The 14,459-nt window shown below is 38.6% G+C and overlaps 1 long non-coding RNA gene across 3 annotated transcripts in view; it reads right to left on the reverse strand.

Moving 5' to 3' along the window:
* Window positions 1–604: 604 nt before the first annotated feature.
* Window positions 605–14,459, reverse strand: part of LOC147378118 (uncharacterized) — a 58,228-nt gene continuing 44,373 nt past the window's right edge. The window contains exons 4-6 of one of the 3 annotated variants that reach the window (XR_015144724.1): window positions 10,214–10,301; window positions 9,163–9,302; window positions 605–1,549 (exon numbers count right to left, since the gene is read on the reverse strand). This is a non-coding gene — a long non-coding RNA (uncharacterized LOC147378118). The remainder of the gene's footprint in view (window positions 1,550–9,162; window positions 9,303–10,213; window positions 10,302–14,459) is intronic. The other 2 variants (XR_015144721.1, XR_015144726.1) reach the window with 2 other exon arrangements.

Raw genomic sequence — 14,459 nt, forward strand, 5'->3', positions numbered from 1 at the left:
TGACAGATGTTACTGTGTTTCCCTGGAAATTTAAAAATATCCTGCAGTGCCCCTGTACATACATGGCATCTTGGAGAATCTGAGTGGACAGTTCTGGAACCTTTAGCATAACCATTTCTACCCAATGCAGGGCTCCTCCAATGGGCAGTCTGTGCTCCAGAGCTCCTGGTTGAGCTAGAGAGGCTTGGTCAGATCTGCATTGCAGACTGAAGTCTCCCCCACACAAGCTACCTTCCTCCCCTTTCCTTTCACAGGTGTTATTACCCGATAAGACTCTGCCCTCTTGATGCCATCTGTGTCTGCTTCTGAGAGAAACCAAACTGCAACGTATCTCTCATCTTTCAAAAGGCTGACAGTTATCTGGGACAATTTAAGGGAACTTCACGAAATCTATTCTTGAGGTCACATCTTAATGAACGTATCTTAAAAACAACAGAACTGATAAACCTACCAGATCCGATGTCCTATTACAAACTCATTAGGGTAGTCTCACTCACCTTTGTATTGCCAGCATCCAGAGCACATCTGGTCACAGAGAAAGTACTCAATGATTGTTGACTGTATGTATATTTGTGAATGAATAAACCATGTATAAAAATACATGTTATATATCAGCATTTTAATCAGAGTCTTTAGTAAGACAGTTACAATATGTTCCATATTTCTCTTTTAGAATTCACTTGAATTTTCAAAAAGTTCTACCTATCAATTGTATTTTTCTCTCCAAAACTGTATCATAAATTAGTAGCAAAATTTCTGACAGAAAATAAAAATTGAAGGAAAAGCATAGATTCTCTGTTAGTTGAGCATTTCATCATTGACCTAGAATGCAGTTATTCTCATCAGTAAAATTGATAATAAGTAGATTGGATTTTTTTTAATATGTAGGAAACCCTAGTTAATTTCATCACCCAATCATTAGCGGATGAAACCAAGCTTGAAAACACAACTAGACAAGAAGCTATTTCTGTGCTCTGTAGAATCTGTCCCCAGGCATCTTATTGCCATATTTACTACACATAATAATAAGCACATTAAAAGTCTAAGAGAAAGAATGTTTAATGAAGGTAAGCCCGTCTTCCAACGGAATTTTCAGAGAGAAAAGTGTTTAATTCTGTTTACCAGAGAAAGTTCTTGAAGCACTTTTCCAAATGTGTTTTATTGTATGAGCAATCACTCAATCAGATTAGAAGTAAGAAAGGGATCAACTGGAGTTGGGTCTCCATGTATACCAGTTTGCCCTCACCTTCCTGGCATTCCCTGTCTCATCTAGAAGGAGCATGTGTCTGAGAGTCCTCCTGATAAGTCAACCCAAACTGCACTTCTGTGAATGTTAAATGCTTTTTTAAAATGAAAAGAAATGCGGTAAACAAAGCTCCAGGAGACTCAGTCCTCTGTCTCCATTCCCTCCAAAGCCCTCTCGGAAGGCAACAGGAATGAACTACCAGTACCATCACGGCCTTATTTAATGCGTCATTTTTCACACTCTTCTAGAAGCAGCTCTGGCTTTCAGCTCAGGTGTATCAGCAGATGCCCTGGGACTTCACACCTGCCGTGATGGAAGACATAAACACAAGTTAATTAAGTCTATTGTTCAAACAATTTGTTTCTCGCTGAGGCTGACTCACTTGCAACTACTTCAGCACAATTTGATTTCCAGAGGTAGATTGCCACCTTTGCTCTGGTGTGTGGACCTCCTTCTTTAGAAATTCATTTCATTTCAGAGACTTCCAGGTCACTGGCAGAATAACACTTAAAAAAAAAAAAAAAAAAAAAAACTACTGCTAATGGATGACAAGCTGTTAAAAAACAAAACAAAACAAAACAAAAAAAACGAGTAAGTGGTGCTGGCATTTTTTTTCATAGCCATACAGTTTTTCAGAGTAACATCACGAAGGTGAAACTGGAGTGAGTCGAATGTTAGAGATTTAGTATTGTGTAGCATTCTTACTCAAAGTCAAGACTGAAAACTGCTTTTGAAAGGCTTTCAGAGTCTTTCTGGCAGAATGTAGCATGGAAAATGAATGGAAGATTTAGTCCAAGGAGAAAAATGTAGGCAAGAGACGCATGGAGGGAGGTTTTAAAGCATGCTGCTCTGTTTTTATACAAAGGGATCAAAGGGTATTTCTCACATTAATTGCTTCTATTTTTGCTGTGCATCCGTATTGTGCGTCCATTCCTCTTCTCTAACTGATGTTCTAGAGATTTTTTTGTCCTTCTTCCCTCCTGGTCACATACCCCATCATTTCTACCTGGGATCACCTGCCCTTGCTCTCTCATTAGAGCCTCCGTGACATGCAACAGCCACATTCATGCTGCCCTTCCATGGGGCAGAGATGCTCCTGGGAGGCAGCTACCTGGCCAGGGACATCATTTCCCAGCCTCCCTGGGAGTAAGTTGAAGACAAGTGACTGAGTTCTTCTGGCCTTGAACCTGGGAAGGATGCATTCTACTTTCAGACCTGGTTTATTACACACACCTTCTATGCTCTTACCTTCTGTCTCACCTGGCTGGATGTTGATGCCCTGGGCCTCTCAATGGTTCCCTCGCTCTGCCATCCCTCCTGTTCCCCACCCAGCCCTTATCCTTCGTTCTCTCACCATTGACTTTTCCATAAGCAAAAATAATCTTTTTTGTGTTGTGCCATTGAGATTTGGGGGATTAATCTTGAAACAACTAGTGGTATTTTAACTAAAGCATTAGATCAATGAAAATAAATAAAGTCTGCTACATGTAATTTTTCATGCTGCAAATATTTATTGAGCACTTATATATACCAGACCTGGTACTAACTTTGGGGGCTATAAGATACAGAAAAGAGTTTTAGTCCATCCTGTTCAGGGCTTACAGAGAAGTCTCTTAATTTTCAAATCATCTTGTTTTTCTTTTTAAAATTTATTTTTTTTTGGTTATGCTGGGTCTTTGCTGCTGCTCATGGGCTTTCTCTAGTTGTGGAGAGCAGGGGCTACTCTCTAGTTGCAGTGCATGGTCTTCTTATTGCAGTGGCTTCTCTTCTTGCTGATCACAGGCTCTAGGCTCATGGGCTCAGTAGTTGTGGCACAAGGGCTTAGTTGCTCTGCGGCATATGGGATTTTCCTGGGCCAGGGATCAAACCCATATCCCCTACATTGGCAAGTGGATTCTTATCTGTTGTACCACTAGGGAAGTCCTCTTATCTTCTTAATGGTATCAGTTCTATTGAATTTCACCTTAAATCTCTGAAGTAGGAAAGTCATTTATGCCTATTTCATATACATAAAAACTACAACCCAGTCATGACGTGGCATTTGGGTAAGACAAATCTAGATCTCTCTAACTGAGCCTCCCCTATAGCAGGTCTGTGGAGCCATAAAGAAAAGTAGAACTGGATTTTCCACAATTACTACCAAGTCAAGAATAAAAACAAACTTCCTAGCCACCAAACACATTCAGTTCAGTTCAGTTCAGTTCAGTCACTCAGTCGTGTCCAACCCTTTGCAACCCCATGAATCGCAGCATGCCAGGCCTCCCTGTCCATTGCCATCTCCTGGACTTCACTCAAACTCACGTCCATCGAGTCAGTGATGACATCCAGCCATCTCAACCTCTGTCGTCCCCTTCTTCTCCTGCCCCCAATCCCTTCCAGCATCAGAGTCTTTTCCAATGAGTCAACTCTTCACATGAGGTGGCCAAAGTACTAGAGTTTCAGCTTTAGCATCATTCCTTCCAAAGAACACCCAGGGCTGATCTCCTTTAGAATGGACTGGTTGGATCTCCTTGCAATCCAAGGGACTCTCAAGAGTCTTCTCCAAACACATTAGACCTCAGCAGTTCACTCAGTGATACATTGTGGTATGAAGCAAAAGAGAATAAAAGTCAATAGATAAAATAGAGATACTTTTTTAAGATATAAGAGTCTGGGGTTTTCCCCTTTGCCATCTCTTGGTATAACTTGAAGAAACAATTCATTTTAGGAATCACCTGCATTTAACCATTTGTTTTTGCAATCTAAAAAATAGCCTTTATAAAGATAGGAGCCATAGCTAAGTCAGATAAGGGTGAATCCAGATTTATAAGACCTGAAGTAAACATTTTTCAGGCTCCTTTTAAATAAAAGAATATGAAATTCTACATGCAAATTTGGTATAGGGCCTACATAGGGCATCGGCAAATGAAAGGCTATAAAACTTAAGGTTCATTAGTTTTATGGCAAATCCACATGCAAGGTACATTTTTAAAATCAGATGACTAATTGAAAGACTGAGAATTTTTAAGGTATATTTCCATGTTGATCTGTAGCTCAGTTAATCACAAATTGGTTGTCTATAACCAGATGGACAATCCGTCAACTGTTTTCTTGAGTTCCTATTTTCTCAACCATACATCATGTTGCTTATGTTTTGAATGTCTATTTATATCTTCTTACATAAGAGAAGACAACATGATTTTTTTTTAATGTGAACATGAGTATGGATATTGGAGCATAAAATAATGATGATGGAAGGCTTTTCATAAATTTAGGAAACTTCCTTTAATCCAGTTGAAGAAAACTGTTATTCTCAGTGATTCTCATACCTACAGCAAAACCACAGTGCCATTGCATATGTAAATCAGTCAAGTAAAGTACAGTAATTAGAAAATAAATTAACTTGGTCCCTGTATTCTACATGCTCCCAACAAATAAGATTTCATTTTGAAAAAGTCCCTTTCCTATCCTTGAAGAATTAACGACCTTATGCTTTGTTGACTTGGGAAAACTCAACTGCCAAATGAGAATTGTCTACCATGAACTGTTGGCTTCTAGCTCTTTAGTTTGTAGCCCAGGGAGCAATTAACAGGAACACGTGGTTCATCTTCACTCTTGGGAAGCCCAGACCTGAAAGCCTTCACCAGCTAATTATAAACCATGAGTTAGTCTCAGGAGTAAATGTGTAACCTAGTTAGAAAGCAGACATATTTCCATAAGTGCCAAGGTAAATGTTGGCCTGTTAAGCCCCTAACTATTAGCCATAAACTTGAGTTGACATTAACAAAAAATTTTCTTCTAAGATCCTAAAAATAAAGTGTTACCAAAATGTTTATTTTGATTTTCAACTGAATTCAGACAAAGCTATATATTTCACTAAATTAAAAACTCTGAGGGCAAGAGAAGAAGAGGGCGACAGAGAATGAGACGGTTGGATGGCATCACTGACTCAACGAACTTAACTTTGAGCAAACTCTGGGAGATGGTGAAGAACAGGAAAGCCTGGCATGCTGTAGTTCATGGGGTGCAAAGAGTCAAATATGACTTAGCAACTGAACAACAACAACCATGACCAAAAGTTTAGAACAATCTATTCTGTGTGGTCATGTATGGATGTGAGAGTTGGACTATAAAGAAAGCTGACTGCAGAAGAATTGATGCTTTTGAACTGTGGTATTGGAGAAGACCCTTGAGAGTCCCTTGGACTGCAAGGAGATCCAACCAGTCCATCCTAAAGGAAATCAGTCCTGGGTGTCCATTGGAAGGACTGATGTTGAAGCTGAAACTCCAATACTTTGGCCACTTGATGCGAAGAGCTGACTCATTTGAAAAGACCCTGATGCTGGGAAAGATTGAGGGCAGGAGAAGGGGACGACAGAGAATGAGATGGTTGGATGGCATCACTGACTCAATGGACATGAGTTTGGGTAGACTCCAGGAGTTGGTGATGGACAGGGAGGCCTGGCATGCTGTGGTTCATGGGGTCGCAAAGAGTCGGACATGACTGAGCAACTGAACTGAACTGAACTGATTCTGTGTGGTCAACATAAGAAGCCACTGTTAGATGAGCCCACCCCAAAGAACCTGACCAAAAGTTTCTCTCAGAGTCAACACATGGTGAACATGGTTACAAATCTACAAAAGTCACTTTAAAAGAAAAGAAGCCTCTCTGGTCAACAGACCAGGAGAGCAAGTCTCAGAAATCAAATAATCTGGGCTTGGTTAAAAAACATTTGCAGCCTTCTCAATATCTGAAGAAAGATCATGTACACTATAAAGAATGGTCTTCTATGAGCCCAGAAGATTCAAAAAGAAAGAATTCCATCAGTTAAACCACTTCTGTTCACATTATATATAAATATTCCTTTAAAATCAATCATAGACCTAAAAGTATGAGATAAAACTATAAAACTCTTTGTAGAAAACAGGTGTAAGTTTTCATGGCCTTGGATTAGGCCATTGTTTCTTAGCTATAACACCAAAAGTGTAAGCAACAAAATAAAAACTTGATAAATTGGACATTGTCAAAATTATTAAATAATAACTATTACTGGACATAATAATAATAATTGGACATTATTATGTCCAAAAATTACTGTGCTTCAAAGGATAATGCCACAAAGTGAAAATATAATGCACTAAATGGGGGGAAATATTTGCAAATCATATATCTGATAAGGAATTTATTTGCAGAATATATAAAAAACATAGCTCAACAATAAAGACAAACAGATGAAGGACTTCATAGATATTCCTCCAAAAAAGACATACATTCCAGTGAGGATATGAAAAGATGAGGCTATTAACATCATTAGTCTTTAGAGTCATTTGGGAAATATAAATTAAAACCACAATGGGATACCACTTCACACCCATTAGGATGGCTAAAATGTAAAAGATAGACAATAACAAGTGTTAGTATGCTGAGAAATTGGGAGCTTTATACATTGCTGGTTGAATTGTAGGAATCTGCAGTCATTCTGCAGACTACCAGAAAATAGTCTGGTAGTTCCTCAAAAAGTAAAACGTAGTTACCCTATGATCCATTCACTCTCCTTCAGATATACAGTCAAGAGGAATGCAAATATCTGTTCAGAGAAAAACTCATACATGAATATTCATCTTTATCTATGTGGGGCTTCCCAACTGGCGCTAATGGTAAAGAACCCGCCTGCCAATGCAGGAGACATAAAGAGACGCTGGTTCAATCCCTGGGTCAGGGAAATTCCCTGGAGAAGGAAATGGCAACCCACTCCATTATTCTTGCCTGGAGAATCCTTTGGACAGAGGAGCCTGGTAGACTACAGTCCCTGGGGTCGCAAAGAGTCAGACACAACTGGAAAATAGTCTGGTAGTTCCTCAAAAAGTAAAACATAGTTACCCTATGATCCATTCATTCTCCTTCAGATATACACTCAAGAGAAATGCAAATGTCTGTTCATACAAAAACTCATGCATGACTGTTCATAGCAGTGCTGTTTATAATATTTGAAAAGTGGAAACAGCTTAAATGTCCATCAAAGAGTGGATATGTTCGTGTGATATATTCATACAATGGCATATTTTATGGAAATAAAAATGAATGAAGTACTGATTCATGCTATGACATGGGTGAACCTTGAACACAGAGTGAAACAGGCCAGACAAAAAGTTCACATGTATTAATTCATTTATATGAAATATCTAAAATAGGCACGTCCATAGAAACAGAAAGATTAGCAATTACTAGATGTTCGGGGTGGGGACTAAAGAGTGACTGCTGATAAGTATGGGATTTCTTTTCTGAGTGATGAAATATTCTAAAATGAAATAACAGTGGTGGCTGCATAACTTTGTGAATATACTAAAATTCTACACTTTGAAGGGGTGAATTTTTTAGCATGTAAGTTATGTCTCAATAAAACTGCTATTTAAAAAACTCACTTCTATTTAAGGAGGAGGGTCATGATCCCTCTTAGCCAGAATAATCTAGGGAATGGAGACCATCATAGTGTGACACCACTAGTCAACAATGCCTTCCAAATAACTCTTTGCTCGAAATCTGAATGTAATTTGGCTTCACATTTTCTCACAGAAAATAAAGGTTTTAACAGTAGAAGTGAGCATTTCACTGCCCTTTCTTTCATGCATTTGACAAATATTTTTGAGCCTCCTATGCTCTGTGCACTAAAATACGCCCAAGGCACAGAACAGTGAGCAAGACAGACAGGCTCCCTGCCCTGACAGTTCTCAAAGTCAGAGGGACAGGGGCATGAATTAAAGAAGAAAACAAGCCAATAGTATTTTGTTTCATTATTTGTTGGGCTTCCCTGGTGGCTCAGCTGGTAAAGAATCTGCCTGCAATGTGGGACACCTGGGTTCGATCCCTGGGTTGGGAAGATCCCCCGGAGAAGGGAATGGCTACCCACTCCAGTGTTCTGGTCTGAAGAATTCCATGGAGTCTATAGTCCATGGGGTTGCATTATTTATTATCTGGAAACAGGTTGTCTCCCTAACCAAAGCTACCTATAGTCTTTATACCTCAGTATAAGCGCTATTATGTAGTTGAATCTGGACCAGCCCTTATCCTCTTATTGAACCCTGCCCCTCAGGAGTACCCCATGCACACCCACCCCAGGCCTACTACATTAGGTAGGACCCATTAAGACAATACCTATAAGCACTTAGTTGTGCCAAACACACAGTACGTGCTCAACAACCACTGTTGCCTCCTGCAGCAAAGTTTGTGTTGATGGTATTGTACCAAATGGGCCTGGGAGGTCTGGTCTCGTATGTCTCAGGAAACCAGGTGGAGATTTCAGAGGAAACCTTCACTCTTTTGACCTCATTCTTTCAGGTTTGGATATCAAGGACTTTAACTGGTATTTGCACAATTGAGTTGATCTGAATACTTCGGGGATTTTTCTTTTTTTTTACGATTCTGGACCCAAACTTGGGGAGATCCTAATGCAGTAGGCCTGGGGTGAGTGTGCCTGGGACATTCCTGAGTGGTAGGAGACAGAGAGGACAGAGGCAGGCCCAGATTTAAGACATTCCACATTACTACTGGGGATGCTAAGCTCAGGCTTGCACACAGTATCTAGCAAGTTGCATCATCCGAATTATCCAAATCATATTCTTCTCCACAGCATTGCTAAAGGACAGGCTCCCCACCCGCTCTGCCCAGATGTACTGGGTGGGAAGTTACAGCAGTGGCAGAGAAGAAGCCAGAGACTGTCCAGTAGAGAAGGAAGATTTAGGCTTTGTCAGGCCTGACCTTCCCAGACAGAGATTTATATCCCATGGCCTACCAAGGGGCATGGGGAGTAAGGGAGTTGCTGAACAGGGGTTCCCCATTCACAAAGGAGACTATGGCTGTGTGAGTTAGAGCAAATTTCTTAACCACTCTGAATGTCAGTTTCTTCTTCTATGAAAATGGAAACAATGATAGTACTGACCTCAGGAAGTTGTTATGAGGATTAAATGAAGCTTTTAAGACTATGAGCCTGGCACGATTGACTTCTAATAAATGTTCAGTTCAGTCATTCAGTCGTGTCCCACTCTTTGCGACCCCATGAATCGCAGCACGCCAGGCCTCCTGTAATAGCAGCAGCAGTAGCAATAGTAGTATTGGTAAATTTTGAGATAGCAGTAACATCAGTGATTGAGCAACATTATCTAGATTCTGCATCTGTCAAGCTTAGGGCCAGACCTCAAACCATAGTGACCTCACCATGCCATGCCAGTCAGCAGACTTCTCTCTTAAACCTCTTTGATGTTGTGTCTCTCACTAAAGCAATTCCTTACTTATAAAAATTAAACCATTAATATTAGTTCCTTACAGATCTCAAGGTAATCTTTTTCCTGGATGTAAGATATAGATATATATATGAGAGATTAGATACATAGATAGGCAGGTAGACAGGCCGACAGGTAGATATAGATTATCAATGGTAGAGTGTTAAAAATATTACCATTTGGATGCTTTAGATTTTACCATGCCAACTTTCACTTGTTCATTGCCTCCAACAAATATTTATTGAAGGCTTATTAGATGCGAAGTATTTTATTAGATACAGCAGATTTGATAGTGAGAGAAGCCAAACATGCTCCCTACCCTCATGAAGCTCCAGAAAGGGAGGGTCCTAGATATACTCAGCAGGGCTGTGATACATCTAAGGTGATCCATAAGATATATTCCTTTCTAAATGTACAAATAATTTTATTTTACTACTAGAAATAGCATCCAATGATTGTTATCCTAATTTTCCAGAATACAAATCACTCACTCTAAGAGAAAATGTCTCATTTCTTGGGGATCAGGTTTTGCTGGGTATTATCCATCACTACCCTATAGTGGGAAATGTACAAAAAGATATTCTCAGTCACAGGTTCTTCATGTCAGCAATCACCTAAGAGGTCATCTGGCCCCCCTTTGCTCCTGAGGAGGGACTGCTCCCATTGATATGTCTGAGAAGTATTCTTCCAGCTTCAGGGAAATAGATTTACCTGCAAAAACGCATCACTCCCAGCAAGTAGCTTCTCCCTCATGGCATCATGCTGATTACTTGGAATGACGAGCTTCTCATGAACATAACTGTAATAAAAAGATAAATTCCCTCAGGCAGACATTTATCATTTCCCATTATCTTGGTCATGGACCTCATGGAGCTTCCTCAGTCAACTCTACCAAACAAATAAAATTAGATTCAAGACATTTGAAAAAGCAACATGATGATAGTTGTCATTCAAGAAAATGGGGAGAAAGACTGCTCAAAAAATTAAATGCAACGATAAAAAAATTAAATCCATGAGTCCAGCCTCCAGCCAGTTAAAAAGATACTTAAACTGAAACAAAGAGACAGCTTTTAGAGTTTTAACCCTGGTTTCACTTCAAATCAAGGGACAGAAGATGTTGAGGGGGAAAGTGTTCAATTAAAGCAATTAGGGGATATTTATTAGAATTACATAATTCCTAAATAAGCACAAAGCCCTGATTGAGGGCTGAATTGCTCCTCATGCCTGCACTAGATCATCACTAAATTCTTCCTTGTCAAAATCTCTAGGGAAAACACTAGTGTCTTAAAGAAAAAAAATCCAGGGGAGGGAGAAGAAATGAAGCATACTGCTTAGTACTGATTGATTTTACTTTAAAAGAAATCTCCATGTGTACCCTTAAGAAGACAGTCTGTATCCTATTGACACAAATGTGCGTTCTCTAAGACTTTAGTTTGTGTTTTTAGAAAGCACTTAATTTTTTCATGTTATTTGAATTTTTCATCCATTTACCTACAATCTAAATAAGGCAGATAGTTGATTAGACCGAACATAAAGACAAACGTACCTTCCCAAGTGCAAGAAGCGATTAACTTTTGCATTTGATGTTGGGTTTTCCTTTTTAACATGCAATGTGGACATTTAAACACCAGAGGACAGTGTGTGAATGAAAACAAAGTTCAATTACTATTCATCTAACTCAATTCATTTACTTAGTATATCAAAGTAAAATCTTAATTTTAAGTGATTTTCCCCCAAAGACATTTTATGTCATTTTATGCTTCAGAAATTAAAAGTAGAGGTTGATAGAAATGTGAATCATGAGACCAACTAATCAAGTTAATTTGAATCATAATGGAAATTAGAAAGATTAATTTCATAAGCAATCATTAATAATGGAAGCTCTCATGTACGAATAATCAAAGCTTTAAGTATTATATGGTAATTAATTCATTACTATGGGTTGCATATTTTAAAATAGTTCAAACCTCCCTTGTTTTTGGTGTGCTTATTAATAGCAATCCTGAGGGAAGAAAAGCTAAAAGGTTTCCTTAGGAAAGTTTTCTGTATGTGTCTTTAAAGGGGCAAGAGAGAAAGTTATATTAAATGAAAAACAGGTTTGTTCACAGGTACTTTGCCTTCAACCATGGAAGAAGTCAATTGTCAGCCCTTTCTGAAAGAGGGGAAAATTGTGTTCTTGATGAAAAAGAAGGCCTAAGGTGAAGGATTAATTGTATTATTTTATTGTCTGATATTGAAACTAATATTTTGTATACATTTCATTTCATTTAAAAATGCATTTGCTTTGGGGCTTGATTTGGAAAATGGTCTGGTATGAACTCACTTTTAACATAGCATATGTTAAAAAAATCAGCTAGACAGTTATATCTCTCATTTGTAAGGCCCTGTAGTTTTTCCATAATCAAATTCATATGCAAAACACTTGCTATATAAGTTATTCATGCAAAAATCAAGGTATAAATATACTTGGAATATACTTTTGCACCTTTTCTCCTCTTATCTTTAGGAATACTGTATTTTAGAGTTGTAAAAGAACTGTGAAAACTTACACAGCTTCTTAGGAATAATGTAATATCTGAAGTATAATATATTTCTATCATATGTTAAGATGATGTATTATGTATGATAACTTTCTTAAAGATAAATAGACCTGAGCTTGTTTTCCACATATGCTTCCTCCATTTTCAAAGTTTTCTAGGTAACATGGATTTGCCCTGTCTTGATGATTCCTTGACTACAATATTTGACTTCTGTAATTCTAACTGTATTCATTCTTTCAGCCAACAATTATTGAGTGTCCACTACATCCTAGTCACCCTTTCTGGTACCAGAGATATTAAGGCAAATAAGATAGATTAGATCTGGGGAAAGAGTTCTAGGCAGAAGCTTGCAAAGTGTCTGTTTTTCTGAGAGTCTAAAAGAAGATCTTTATGACTGACTCACTGAATAGTGAGTAGAGGAGAAATTGATCAATACTGCCAGGTGCCATAGGGTCTTGGTGGGCCAGACAAGGGGCTTGGAATTCATTCTAATTGCAACAAGAAGCCTCTGGAGTGTTTTAAGCTGGGAAATGATTCAACCTGATTTACCCTTTTAAAGTATCATGTTGTCAAGAAGGCAAGTTCAGAGGCCATTACAAAGATAGGATGGTGGTTGGACTAGGATTGTAGCAGTGGGAATGAAGGGAAGCAGACAGACTATGAATATACTTGAGAGTTAGAGGTGACAGGGAGTCAGTAGATTGGCCACAGTATGTGAGGGAGGGAACAAAGTCAAGAATGGCTCCTCAGTTTTTGGCTGAGAAATCTAGTGATGGAGAAGCCTGAGTGAGAAGCAGGCTTTCTTGGATGGGAGGGATATTGTTTTGGCCTTGATAAATTTGAGGTGATTATTAAATATTAAAATAGAAAAATTGAATTGACAACTGGATATAGGTAAGTGAAGCTCAAAGAGGTGGCCAGGACTACAATGTTCATTACAGCACTGTTTACCATAGCTAGGACATGGAAGCAACCTAGATGTCCATCGGCAGACAAATGGATAAGAAAGCTGTAGTACATATACACAATGGAATATTACTCAGCTATTAAAAAGAATGCATTTGAATCAGTCCTAATGAGGTGGATGAAACTGGAGCTTATTAAACAGAATGAAGTAAGTCAGAAAGAAAAGCACCAATACAGTATATTAATGCATATATATGGAATTTAGAAAGATGGTAACGGTGACCCTATATGTGAGACAGCAAAAGAGACACAGATGTAAAGAACAGACTTTTGGACCCTGTGGGAGAAGGCGAGGGTGGGATGATTTGAGAGAATAGCATTGAAACATGTATATTACCATATGTGAAATAGATTGCCAGTACAGGTTTGACGCATGAGACAGGACGCTCAGGGCCGGTACACTGGGATGACCCTGAGGGATGGGATGGGGAGGGAGGTAGGAGGAGGGTTCAGGATGGGGGACACATGTACACTCATGGCTGATTCATGTCAATATATGGCAAAAACCACTACAATATTGTAAAGTAATTAGCCTCCAATTAAAATTAATTAATTAATTTTAAAAAAAGAAGTGGTCAGGACTAGATGGCTAGATATAGATACCCCTGAAACTTAACAACCAATGGGAGGAGAGAAATATTAAGCAAATAGTATAAATAAGAGACCTTCTGAAGAAGAATGGAACAGGAAGAGAATCATATGTAAAAGAAAGATTCAAGACAGCCTCTTTGAGAGTTGAAGGCTCTGACTTCTTCAACAGTATCATATTAAAGGGTTAAAGATCTTCAATTACAAACAGGACCTATACCTATAAAATGGTCATTGCTTAGGGAAATAGAACCATAGTCATATGCACTTTCCAATTCATAACAGCACCAGAGACTGCTTTCCTACCAATTACAAAGATCAAAGATCATCCCTCGTAAATATTGCATAGAGCATATGCCTCCACAATGGATTTTGAGCTAGAACTAAGCCCTTGCTGTCAATTCTTTTCTTTTTTTCTCACTTACAGTTTCTTTTTTTTTTTTTTTAATAGGAGAAAGACGGGGAGAAAACAACTTCTAGGAAAACTGAATACTAATTATTGACAAAAGCTGTATCATATACATGCTCAACCACTCCCTCCCACACCTCTCAAAATTACAAGCTTTTTTTCCCTATTTTAAGTACCCATTATCATAAATTGAGGCCAACGTCAAACCTTATTTTCCAATTTCTCTTTCTTTCTTTGGGAGCCTTAAGCAATGCTCTTACTCTAGTGGATGTCATCTTGGTGCCAGGGAACACAGCTCTCATGTGGCAGGAATTACAAAAGAACAAATAGCTAAGCTTCATCTGCCACGTGATCCATTATCAAAATTTTTATCTTTTGCTTCTGGAATATGAAGTTGTACTTCAGGGGAAAAAAAGAAGAATATTCCAAATAGTGATTCATATTTTCCCTTAAA

Source organism: Bos grunniens, chromosome 2, assembly GCF_055505025.1.
Source record: "Bos grunniens cultivar Pamir isolate PY7600 chromosome 2, Bosgru_T2T1.0, whole genome shotgun sequence".
NCBI classification, from domain to species: Eukaryota; Metazoa; Chordata; class Mammalia; order Artiodactyla; family Bovidae; genus Bos; species Bos grunniens.